Source organism: Callospermophilus lateralis, chromosome 5 (genome assembly GCF_048772815.1).
Source record: "Callospermophilus lateralis isolate mCalLat2 chromosome 5, mCalLat2.hap1, whole genome shotgun sequence".
Taxonomy (NCBI): Eukaryota; Metazoa; Chordata; class Mammalia; order Rodentia; family Sciuridae; genus Callospermophilus; species Callospermophilus lateralis.
In genome coordinates, this window is record NC_135309.1 from 38,462,959 (window position 1) to 38,476,463 (window position 13,505).

The window sequence follows — 13,505 nt, forward strand, 5'->3', positions numbered from 1 at the left end:
GCTCCGCACCAGAACTACTTAGAGGTTTTCATTCGTGGAATCCCAATCTAAGAACAAGGGCTAGACTTGGACTTATAGGACTGGTTTTACTTGAAAAAATCTTGTCCAGGGTATATTGGTAAAGGTGATGCCTGGTCCCCAGAACATCTATGCCGAATAGATTCTTTGTACCATAGAAATAATATTTGATGCTTCATTTAAATATTTTTTAAATGGCGGAAGAAACTACTGGACCATGATTCATGTACAGAATACCCAGCAGGTGTTGGACACAGAGATACCAGGGTGGGGTATGTAAAACTTACTCTGTGAAAAATTTCAGGTGATCACCGTGGTTCCTTAGGAGGTGGGCCGGGGCCTCTGAGGACATCTGTGTGAACGCGCGGAAACCACAAACCTTCGTAGTGAAACATTCTATGCCAGGAACTGCAGGAGCTGCTGTGACAGAGACTTCGGGTACAGGAACTGGACAGAACTTGGCCGGCTGCTACAGGGGCAGAAGCCCCTTGTTCCCATAGAGTTCCAGGTTCGTGCGGCTTGTAGTCCCGCAGATCTACAGCTTCAGGAATATGATAATCAAAGGTGGCTACAGGAAGTTTCCGTAGTGTAGTGGTTATCACGTTCGCCTCACACGCGAAAGGTCCCCGGTTCGAAACCGGGCGGAAACAAACTTTTAAGTCTGGCTTTTGCCACTTCGGCGGGGTCTATATCTTGTCCAGAGACAAAGCTGTCATGTGGAGAGACCGACATGTCTTTCTTTAATGGTCCTTGTATATGAAGGAGATGGGCAATGAGACTGGACTAAAGCAAACCTAAACTCACAGCTTCAAACATAAATCCATGTCTCACTCCTCACCTGCTTGTGTTTTTTTGTTTGTTTGTTTTGTTTTTGTTTTAAATTTTTTGTTTGTACCAAGGTTTGAACCCAGGGACGCTTAACCACTGAGCCACATCCCCATCCCTTTTTATTTTTAATTATGAGACACAAAGTTGCTTACTCTCACTAAATTGCTGAGGCTGGCCTTGAACTTGAGACCCTCCTGCCTTAGCCTCCCGAGCTGCTGGGATCGTCTTTCTCTTCTCAGACATCCTGTCCTGCAACCTTTCTAGAGGAATCCGTAGGCTTTAGACTCCCCAGGATCAAATCTGGCGTACAGTAGATTCTACATAATCTTGCGCAGTTTCTTCTCAAAACCTACGTGTGCCTCTGCCAGTAGATCTCAGTCTCCTGGAACACAACACCGAAGCCTACACTGTGCCCGGCTAGCTCAGTCGGTAGAGCATGAGACTCTTAATCTCAGGGTCGTGGGTTCGAGCCCCACGTTGGGCGTGGAGTAATTTTGAATGACGGTGAGAGAGGCTCCCTAAGGCAAATTGATGATTATACTTTCCTGAGCGATTGAGCCAGCCTGGCCCCTTACTCTGTAGTAGCCGACAGGAAGGCCCAAATTCTAGTAGAGTCCCCACCATAGCACCCTCTTCCCCAAGGGAATGTAATAAAGTTCTATAGCTGTGGGCTTTCCTCAGGAAAGGCTCTTTGAGTGATGAGATCCTCATTAAAATATCTCCATCTTTTGAAGATATTGCTCCATGCTTTCTTGCATCCACTTTACTTCCTTTATTTGTATTTTGAAACATTGTGGAAAGTAGGCTGTATTCTGCACTGAGCAGTTTTCAGGCTATGCTTGAACCGTTATTACTCTGTTTTGTAATTTCTCATAAGCCACTCCATTTTGAGTTAAACTGCTTCAGTGGAATGACTGCACACCTTATTTGTACAGGTAAACACCACCTGGCACAACCATAAGGCATAAACTGATAAACTAATTGTGCTAATAGAATGACTATCTGTGAAATTAATCAGATGTACCTGGATACATAAGCATATCAAACTCATATCAGAAGAACCAGGCCCATAAGTTTATTGAACACTAAAGGAAGCCACCCCTTCAATTGAGACCCATAAAAGGAGGAGACCCGAGAGAGAGAGAACACAGTAGCAGCCTGAATCCATTACCTGATCATTTGTCATGAGCCTTGTCCAAGAAAATAGCCTTATTCAGGAAACTCCATATCTCTGACCTTGGGCTGTAGCTGAGTGTAGTTTTTCCTACTGGTGAGGCAAGTCCCACTCCAAGCTGACACTGTGCCATCAATTGGGAACTTGGCCTAGAAAAAATTCTTGATCTTATAACTCTGCACCATGAGAGTTTTGGGTGGTTTGTATTCTTATCTGACTACTTACAGTATTATTCATATCTGCTCTCTGCCTTTGCTCTCTGTTCAGCCTTCTGAACCCCTGTGGATGTCTTAACCCTTTCTGTAAAACATATGCATACACAAACATACATATGTATTTGTGTGAAGTGTGACACGTGACTTGAGTTCTACAGATAATAGAAATCGAGATTGCCCAGTTATGATTACCAGGTTACCTACAAGTATTCAGTGAACTGCCATTGATGAAAGTGGTATAACCAGTGAATGTATTGCTATTCAATAAATTCTGATGTTGTGGAAAGACACAAATGTGTTTGGTCTATGTTAATAATACAGCATTCTCACGACACATACTAACACGAACATCCTCCATTTATAAGTCACAATTTTTTTCCTTAACTTTGGTTGAAATTAATTTGTTTGTGTTGACTGCATTTTCATCCTGCAAATAGAGTCTGGTTTCTATTTTACCCCTGTCTAAGTCTCCCATACTAATACTCAAGACCACAAGAGAAGTCTAGTAAAGCTAGTTTATTAAACTTGCTAAGGAAAGAATAGCATCACCTTCAGTCTCAGAAGTCTTAGGAAGAGTTTGATATTGTTATGCTATGAGGGTAGTCTGGCAGGAATGGGTCAGGATTCATTAAATAGGCAGAGTTGCTAGTACAGTCCTACTGCCATAGAAGAGTGAGAAGCTGAAGCTTCAAACCTCGGTTCTTGTGTTCTGATTAAAGAAATTTTACAGTCAGACACACACACACACACACACACACACACACAAATGCAAGAGAATTTTATTAGGAGTGAAAGCAAAGTAAGGCTCAAGCAAAGAAAAACTTCAAGAGTGTGGTCCTCTTCAAGCAAAGGATGACCAAGGAAACAATGCTGCTTCCAAATTGATATTTACCAGAAGAACTGGATTCAGTCTTTGCCAGTCAGATGTTTATCTCCTTTATCACATCTGGCGGGGGAGTTTTTGACCCCTGTTGGTCCTCTCTGGAATTGTCAGGGTGGTCAATATACTGGAGGGGGTGGGATTCATCTACAAGTCAATCCTGTGTTAATGTGGGTATTTGGGTCAGTGACTGGACAAATTTACCTTAGTGCACCTGCAATACTAAAGAAACTTTCATTCTAAAATACATTGAGAAACCTGTGACCATAAATCCTGACTTTATAATGACCTCGATGGACCTGCCAGGAGTTAGCCCCATTGATCTTTCTTGACTTATTTTTTAATCAGCTCCCTTTGTTTCCACCTGTTTATTCTCAGGGTTAGTATACCTATTGTTGTTCTACAAGTTACTTCATTGTTCATTAAGGTCAATTTCAAAGAAACCTCATGGCCCTGGTATGTTATTGGTTCACATTTTACTACTCTTTACTAATTACTATCTAACAGTAGCACATACATGTGTATATATGTAGTTATTTAATAATGAGTTAAAAGACAAAAAAGTACAATGTAGTATCTATACTGTTGTCAACCTCTTTCACTGCTGCCTCTGGGCCAGTGGCATGTATGTGCTACTGTTAGATAGTAATGTAGTCTCAGTTTGGAATATCCAGGTACACACAAGCTGGTGGTGTTAGATAAGAGTTTGAACTGTGTATGGGTGTAATAAACAATTGAAATGTTATTTTCCAGAATTACTTAAGATCTTCTCTATGTCCTTCAGTATAGTTATATTGTTTATTTGTAATACAATAAGGTGTATTTGTTATTATTTGTATTCCACATTATTTCCTCCCTACAACCTGATTGGTTTTATTTATTTCTATTTTGGGGCATTTTCTAAAGGACAGTGTATTACAGAAAAGTCTACTTAAAAGAAGTATAAAAGAAGTATAACTTCATTCACATCCACATATCCATTTCCATCCACCAATCTCATTTGTTTGAAGCATATTCTTCTAATATTTCTCTTGAAGACATGAGTGAATAAATGTGTACTTTGTCATTCCCCCTTCTTTATTATACGAAAGTTGACACAGTATAGATACTACATTGTACTTTTTTGTCTTTTTATTTAAAAATACAAAATAAATTGTTATCAACTGAAACTAGTAATGGTTATAATGATTTTCTTAAACATCAGCCAGTCTTTCCATTATTTTCTTCAACTGACTTCTCTGAAACTATGGATGAAATTATGGATTGAGTTTCCCATCCAATTCATACAATGGTAAAGCACTATTTTAAAGTCAAAACATGCCACTCCAAAGAGTTTTAACTTTGACATTTCTTCTGCCACAAATGCTTGCAGATTGTGGTTTTCAATGTCATTTCTTACCACCTTTACTAGGACTGGAAAACAGTCATAAAAGATTCTGGCATTTTCATTAAGGGGGAGTCAAAGTAGACAGGTTTCTTTTCCCTGACCCTGAACAAGCCTAGTACATGCAGGTCAGAACTTTTTGCTACAATTCCTTCTTTCTCTCCTCTTCATCTCTTTCACTGCTGCCTCTGGGGCCAGGTTGGATTTGAGATGACCCACTAGGTAAGTAACCCATGCCACTCTCAGCACAAAGGGGGCAAGCTTTCAACAATTCAGAGGAACTTACAAACACATGAGACCCTGGTGAAACCTTCAGTCTCTATCTTGGTGGTGCTGATGGCTGCTGAGGTAATTAAACCACTCTCTGATTTACATTTTAGTGAAATTCTTTCAGGGATGGTGTAAAAGAGGAGTGAGACTGCTCAGAGAGAGAAACTGTAAGAACACAGCCAGGTGTTCAGACAGGGGGCTGGAACCTAGCAGCAGTCAGAGGTACAAGTGAGTGAAGGGATGATACCATAGATTGTACCAGCTGCGAGATGAGGGGACTCCCAGATTTTTTTTTATCTAAGTGGTTTTATAATAGAGATCAGAGAATGAATATGGAGAAGAGGGACAAGGGTAGAGAAAAAATTAATGAGTTCAATATTGAACAGGTTGCTGGGGATGTGGCTCAAGCGGTAGCGTGCTCGCCTGGCATGCGTGCGGCCCGGGTTCGATCCTCAGCACCACATACAAACAAAGCCGTTGTGTCCGCCGAAAACTGAAAAATAAACATTAAAAATTTAAAAAAATATATATTGAACAGGTTGGATGTGAGATACCGTGCGACATCTAAGAGGGCCAGGACACCCACGGATCTGAAACTTGGGAACATGATCACTGCTGCAGCCACAGATGAGGAATTGATGGCTTCCGGTAATTTAGAGGAGGAGTGGGATAGGAGGGCAACAAGTAAGGCCAAGGGAGTCCAAATGTGCCAAAAGGAGGGAGAGATCATCTGAGTCAAATTCAGCACATGGTCTAATAAAAGAGGATTTTACAAGTACATAGATTGGGCCACCTGGGGACCCATGGTGCCCTTGACCAGAAAAGCCAGACTGGGAACTGGATGGGCTCCCACTCTCCACCTTGGTATTCCAGAATCAGCTTTGATACAGAAAATCATTTGAACAAAAGATAATGTTCCTAAACTTGGAGTCACACAGACCTACACTTAACATACATTAAGTCTCGTCCCACCCTGTATATTGAATGCGAGGATTGACGAGTTCTATTTTATTTTTCAGCCATAAAGAGAGATTGAACCTAGGCCCTCGCACCTGTTAGGTAAACTGTCGCTCATTACTAATTACTATCTAACAGTAGCACATACATGTATATATGTGTATATTGACTGCTTTTTCATTCTGCAAATAGAGTCTGGAGCCACATCTCCAGCCTTTAGATTTTATTTTTATAAAATACTTAAGAATTACATTAGGTTTTCGAAATTTAATAAAAATTACAGCTTCAATTAAATAATATTGACTTAAAATTGGATAATCTTTAATTTCAATTTCCCTTTATTTTTAAGACTCTTTTTTTTTTTTTTTTTTTTTTAGTTGTAGATGAACACAATATTTTTAGGGCCTCATGCATGCAAGGCAAGCACAACTCTATGTTGGAGCTACAGCCCAGCCCCCATTTTAAATACTTTTGCATATTAGAAGAAATAAACTTTTTGAAAGCATATATACAAATAATTTATTTTTACTTTATATTCACATTAATTTACATTTTGACGAATCATTAAAATGTCATATACTTTGCATTTTTCATTAAAAAAAAAAACAACCTGTCGATCTTTACTGTAAATAAAGTACAAATTATGTGAATATTTTAACCCACCTGTTCTCTTCCTTGGAACAAAAATAACCAACAGGGAGGATTATCCAGTTTTAGCAAGATTCACCTTTTCAGCCACATTTACCTTTCCCGCTGCAAGGTTAGTCAGTTTCATTTTTCTCCTTTTTATTATTTATTTAAAAAATTATTGGATATAGCTGACTTCTCTACCTGCTGACGGGTTGCTCTGTAGTTTGGTAAATACCATTTGACCTGACTAAGTGGGATTTGGGAACCTGGGCGGTAACTCTAAACATACCTTATAAACTTAGCGGAAATGCCCCTCTCAGCCGCCGGTTTCCGTAGTGTAGTGGTTATCACATTCGCCTAACACGCGAAAGGTCCCCGGTTCGAAACCGGGCGGAAACAGCTGTTCTTTCTTCTTACCCGGCTGACGCAATTTTTTTTTTTTTTTGGTTTGTTGTTGTTCTGATTGGCAAACTCTTTTACTCATTCGTCGTTGGAATGTATCCATACTTCATTACAGTTTTCTCTATGCTCCTGTCTTTCAATTCATTACGAGTTTAATATAGGTCTAGCTCTGTGAGTGCAAAGAGGGTGGTCTAACGTCATTCCAGTTTACGTTCCGAGTCCTGGAGGATCAAATGTCGCCAGCCTCCCAGGAATGCCATGTAACGACGATGAAATATTAAGAAGCGCAAGAAAGAATAGTTTGGAAATGTCGGTGGGAAGTTCAAGCTGTGGAAAGTGTTTGCAGGGAGGACAATAGTGGTACTAGTAACTACAACGTCCTCCACGCATCCCGCTTCCCTCTGTGGAACCTAACACTCTGTGAGACGAGTAATATTACTGCGTCCGCTTACACCGGCAACGAGAGGGTTAATCCGTCAGGAAAGGTGAGGAGCCGAGAGGACAGAGAAGACGGAACTCAGGGACAGAGAAAGGGAAAAGAAGCAGGGTACAGAGAGAAATTCAAGTGAAACATCCAGAAAGTAGCGTACGTTGGCCACAGACTGCTAGTGGCTGGGTGGAAAGAGGAAAATTGGCGCGTTCCAAAAAGAGCCCCGTGTGTAAAAACTGGCCGCTGCTGCACCGCACAGGTGGCGATCGCGACAACCACCGCCTCCAAAGCCGCCGTAGAGGGAGCCTGAGGTCTGTCTGTCTTTTCTTATCTTGTCTTATTTATTTTTTGAGGTACATGCCCCCACTCCAGGCTCTGGACAGCCAGTGTGTCTTCGGCACCCTCTCCAAAGTGACCTTCTTAGCTCATCGCAGAACCCCGGGAGGCCAGGACCATAATTCAGTCTTTTGTCACTCTGGCCCAAGTGGATTTTGATCAATGCCTCAGTCAACACAATGCAGTTCTCATTGGTTTTTCTTCCTAGTGTTACCCAAAGCGACACAATTAACACCAACTGACTAGCTAGGCTGAGCAACATGGTGTACTGGAAGCAGCCTCTTTTGAATCATATTTCATTTGGATACACTTAAATGCTAACTTTTTATTACAGCTTCACAGCTTTCCTAGACTTATCTTGTTTTAATTAACTGACTCAGTTAATTCTTTTTGACTGCTTGTCAGTGCAAGCCATTTTATACTGGCCTCTTTGCCTTTTTAGCATTGCCCTGACAGGCTGAAAGCCACACATACTCAGTGCCTTTGTAATTTTGGGTTGTTTGTTACTCTTTGTTTTGCCCTTTGAGTTTTCCAGAAAGCCACACGTACTCAGTGTCTTTGTAATTTTCTCTTACCTATAAAGGGGAATGTTTAGGGAGATTTTTTTTTCTAAAGTAATGACTAACAGAGCCAGGGCAAGGTTTGTAGCTCAGTGGTAGAGCTCTTACCTAGCATTTATGAGGCACTGGGGTTGATCCTCAGCACCACATAAAATAACACAATAAGTAAAATGAAGTATTGTATCTATCTACACCTAAAACTTAAAAATAAACAAACAAAAAACAGTAACAGAGCCAAACCTAGGTGGCAGGGCCGTGCATAGAGATGAAAATTCCTGGCTTCCCCACTTGCAAGTACCTAGGGAAATAGTTCAAACACTTGAATTCACATTTAATTGCAGCTTTGCTGGATTTCTATGGGTTTTAATCAATTTATTTATTTTTGAGGCAGGGATCTCACTATGTTGCCCAGGCTCAAAGTGTTTCTCTTACCTCAGTGTGGGTTTGCTTGCCTTTAAAAACAAAACAAACAAACACAAACTTTCAACATTATTTCCTACAAAATTATCTACCTAGATTGTTAACCTCTCATTCGAAAGTAATCATATTTCCTTTTGCTTTGTTGCTAAAACTTTCTTAGAAAATTTAGAATGGTATAGTGAAACCCCAAGTATGTATCGCCCAGTTTCTTTCTTTCTTTCTTTCTTTTGAATATTTATCTTTTAGCTTTAAGTGGACACAATATCTTTATTTTATATTTATGTGATGCTGAGGATCAAACCCAGTGCCTCATGCATACTAGGCAAGCACTCTACCATTGAGCCACAACCCCAGCCTTAGTATCACCCAGTTTCAACAAATTTTACATTTCCACCATTCCTCTTTTATCTCTACCTCCCTTGACCTCTCACCATGCTCTATCCTATCTTGATCTTCTCTTTGTAATCCACATAGATCTTGTGAACTAAACTTTTATTGTCACTTCATTGACCATTGTCCTTTGACTCTGGTTGTTTTGTTACTCTGCAGCCCTTTGAGGTTTAGAAAAGAATATTAATAGCTACCAATTCCATAAATGAACAGTCCTTGTCCCTGTCCTTGGTTCTGGGAATATATAGATAAATTGCATCCTTGCGATAAACCTGTGTTATGCCACTGTTACAAGGAAATTTCATTTAGTTATTCATTTACAATGCAGTGAAAATGGTCTCTGACCTCCTCAAGTTCACTTTTTGATAGGTTATAAACAACTAAACAGATATAGAAATAATCTCAGAGTGATAGGACTGCAAGAAATTTAATGAATGTGATCTGATAGAGTAGCAAGTAAACAAAGGATAGAGAGAGGATCCAAGAAAGACAAATCAGAAGAGGAGACAATGAGCTAAATCAGGAAAACAAACAGTCAATCTTCCAAAGATCTTGGAGAAAAAGCCTTCATGAGAGGAAACAAGGGGTTCAAAGGCCCTAAGGAAGAAGCATTTCAGAGGGTTTGAAAGCAGAGGGAAGAACAGGGGGGTCAGGAGGGTAAGAAGCCATACTTCCTTGAATCTATATTCTGATCATTCTACCCATGCCATTTACTGTTTTTGCTTTGCAAATGTATAAAAAAAATGAGTGAAGGTCATTAGATCTGTAGTTTTAGGGGATTCTCAGGATATCAAGGCATACACTAAAAACCTCAGTATGGTATTTGTAAAGGCAGAGGCTTTATTCAAAAGATTGTATATAAACAATACGCCCAAGATTTCTAAAAGTGCTATGGATTAGTGGCTAGAGCAGAAATCTGACTTTCAGATATGGCTATCTACTTTCAGCTGAGTGATCTACTTTCATCTCAGTGACTCCATCTCCTCATCCAAAAAATGAAGGTTCAGAAATTCAGAAATATCAAGTTTGTAATTGTAGAATATGATCAATTGCTTATATATTCAGGATGACTCCTTTGGTAACATTAATACATTAATTTCATGGAAGAACCATTGAAAGGGATTGTTCTCTCTCGTTCTCTTGTTCTCTCTCTCTTTCTCTCTCTCTCAGGGCTTGTTCTTGTTTCAAAAAGTAAACTAGCTTTATAGAAAAACAATAGTAGAAGCTGGTCACCATGTGGCACAGCCCTATAATTCTAGCCTCTAGGCAGAGGGATTGTAAGTTCTAGTTCATCCTGGGCAACTTAGTGAGATTCTGTCTCAAAACCAAAAATGAAAAGGGCTGGGGTCTAGCTCAGTGGTACAGTAATCCTGGATTCAATCCCTAATATCAAAAGCAAACAAACAGAAACACCCACCAATATTAATAAGTTGAATTTAAAGCCTTAAGAAAAACTAGGCTTTAAAATTTACAGCTATAATAAATTGAATATTAATCACAAAGACAGTATGTATTCTTTTCAATGTTGACAAACATACTCCCTCCCCCTTAGAGACTAAATATCTCAAATGACAGCCATAAGCTGGGAGGTTTCCCAAAATATCCACTGATTTTAATCCAGTTGGTCCTAATACAGAGTGGAAGAGCAGGTCATTTGGGGTCATCTTTTTGGCTACTCTTCCTGTTGCAGGCATTCCTCTAGAGTTATGTTGCTGTGGTTGAATTTCAGTTTCATTCTTGCCCCTAAAATCACATTCCTCAGAACACCAGTATATAAATGAACTTGCCTTTTATCTGGACACTTGTATCCTTAAATCCACATGTTATATCAACATCAGTGAAATAATGAAGTTAGCATTTGATGATGGTTAATTTATCTCTCCTGATGAGATATAGACACTGGGAGAATGATTTTTTCAAGTTTAGTAAAGGGAAACCAGTGACTATTAAAGAGATACTGGCTGGGTACATGTCTGTAATCCCAGTTACTTGGCAGGCTGAGGCAGGAGAATTGCAAGTTCAAGACCAGCCTGGGCAATTTAGCCAGCCCAGTTTCAAAATAAAATAATAAATAAGTAATAATAATAAAATAAATAATAATAAGTAAATGTTCATTAGAATGCTTTCATAGCATACCTGAGGTCCTGGTTCATTCCTTAGTACCATGGTGGGGGTAGGATACAATTACAGAATATCCATAGATAGGCTGATTGAAGTAATTTTCAAATAATTTACCTATAAGTTATATATAAAATTATTGTTGTAGGCACTTCACAAAATATATCTGTGATGAAATAATTTATGTATGCTGTATATGACACAAAGGCCAATAGAAAATCATATATTTGATTAATTAATTATAATTAATATAATTTGATTTCTTATATGTAATTGGACTCTTCTTGCCCAAGGAAGAAAATTTGCACAGTAAGAAGAAACTGAACAGGCCTTTTCAAGATGTCCTAGGTTTGCAAGTGAAGAAAGCATAGTAGCCTCCACAGAAATGGGCCTCAGGAGAGAAAAACAATGGTGTATTAGAAACCACAAATGAAAGCAACACTGTAACTTTCAAAATCTTTTATCTGAGTACTCCCCTGTTACAGGCAAAAAAGGGATTATAGTTCTTGGTGTAGGTAGGCCTCCCAGTGGGTATTATCTTATAGAACAGTAGTGAAGGACACTGATAGTTTTAAGGGATACTGATAGTTTTTCATGCTTAGATTTGTTGGTAAAGTGGTGTTTTGCCCCCTGGATAGTTGGGAAACAGGCAATCTTATTTATGGCTAGTGGGAGGAAATATCACTGTTGGGCACTTTATATATTTCTATAAAATTATAATTACATATAAACATTGACCTAGCATATGTCCCTCTGGAAATTAAACCCATAGATATACAGTCCAAAGTGTAAAATAATAATTACTACAAGCTTATTAACTTCAGCATTAATCGTAATAACAAAATTGGAAACAATGTAAATGTTCATCATTCATTAAATATCAGAGTGACTTAATAAATATAAAATTATTAAATATTCATTTACATTAGAATATTGTACAGTTGCAAAAAAGATTGAGGAAAATTTTAGTCTTGAAGAGCTCCTCAAAACCTAACAGAGCCATAATTACCTTTTTGTGTAAAATAGAGAAAAATAAAACTGAATTCGCATAAAAATTCTGGAAGAGTATATATATATTCAAAAACCAAAATTTGTTACTTAAAGTGGAAGGAGAGGAGTTAGGCCATATTCACTAAATACCTTTATAGATGTTCAATTTTTAAACTGCATAATGTGTTTTCTACTTAAAAGATTTTTAGAAAAACCCATTTTGTGGTGCAGTCTCTGTGAAAAACAGTATGGTGATTCCTCAAAAAATTTAACAAAAGATATCATATCCAGCAATTCCACTTCTGGATATATACCCCAAAGAAGTGAAACCAGGCATTCAAATGTATCTGCACACCCATGCTCCTAACAACATTCAAAATGGCAATGGCGGAAAGGTGGAAGGAACCCAATGATCTATATGCAGATGTATGGATAAAGAAAATGAGACATAAACCTCTAATGAAATATTATTCAGCCCTAAAAGGAAATAAATTTGACAGATGCAACCCTATGAATGAACCTTGAAGATGTTATTCTAAGTCAAATAAGACAGTTAAAAAGAATAAATATTGTGTGATTCCTCTTCTTAGAGCAATGGAATTTAGCGACAGAAAGTGAATGGTGGTTGCCAGAGCTTGGGGGAAGACGGGAAGAGTTAGTGTTTGATGAGTACAGTTTCTGTTGGGAAGGATGAAGAGACCTGGAAACGGAAGATGGCAATGGTGGCACGGCAAGGTGTTTAAAACAACAGAATTGTACAATTACAAATGGTTTAAAATAAGGGCTGCGGGTGTAGGTCAGTGCTTACCTAGCAAGCACAAGGCCCGAGTTTGAGCTAACCCACCGCCTAAACCCCCCCAAAAGGGAAGCCTGGTGTGGTGGCGCTTGCCCGTGATCCCAGCGGTTAGGGAGGCTTGAAGCAGGAGTGTAAAAGTTTAAAGCCAGTCATCAATTTAGCGAGGCCATAAGCAACTTAGCAAGACCTTGTCTCAAATAAAATAGAAAAAGGCTGGGGATATGGTTAGGCACTTCTCGGTTCAATCCCTGGTACCAAAAACAAACAACAACAACAAAAAGATAAACTTTTAGTGTGTAGATTACAATAAAAACGTTCTTTTTGATGCCAGATAACAGACAGACCAATCAACAAACGGGGAAATAACCATATTTATTTACGTGGTAAACAGAGATAAAATCACAGGAATATTGTGTTTTAAAGTTTTCTGAAGAGGTTTTACTGAGTACAGTCAACTTGAGTTTAGGCGCTAAAACTTGCGCCCAACGTGGGGCTCGAACCCACGACCCTGAGATTAAGAGTCTCATGCTCTACCGACTGAGCTAGCCGGGCCCTGGGAAAATTTGGCTTATTTCTTCATATTTGGAACGAAATTGTGATTCCAGATTTAAAATTGGATTTACTTAGACTTTGATGGACTTACTAAATGCTTTAATAGTCTGAAAAATTTATACTCTGCAGTTTGTGCCTAACCCTCTCAAACATTT

At 39.0% G+C, this 13,505-nt stretch overlaps 4 non-coding genes across 4 annotated transcripts; 3 read left to right on the forward strand and 1 right to left on the reverse strand.

Moving 5' to 3' along the window:
• Positions 1-595: 595 nt before the first annotated feature.
• On the forward strand, positions 596-668 carry Trnav-cac (transfer RNA valine (anticodon CAC)). Its single transcript has one exon. It is a non-coding gene; the product is annotated as a tRNA-Val (tRNA).
• A 589-nt stretch (positions 669-1,257) lies between these two features.
• Trnak-cuu (transfer RNA lysine (anticodon CUU)) lies at positions 1,258-1,330 on the forward strand. Its single transcript has one exon. It is a non-coding gene; the product is annotated as a tRNA-Lys (tRNA).
• A 5,352-nt stretch (positions 1,331-6,682) lies between these two features.
• Positions 6,683-6,755, forward strand: Trnav-aac (transfer RNA valine (anticodon AAC)). The gene has a single exon. It is a non-coding gene; the product is annotated as a tRNA-Val (tRNA).
• Positions 6,756-13,277: 6,522 nt separating this feature from the next.
• Positions 13,278-13,350, reverse strand: Trnak-cuu (transfer RNA lysine (anticodon CUU)). The gene has a single exon. It is a non-coding gene; the product is annotated as a tRNA-Lys (tRNA).
• Between the last annotated feature and the right edge of the window lie 155 nt (positions 13,351-13,505).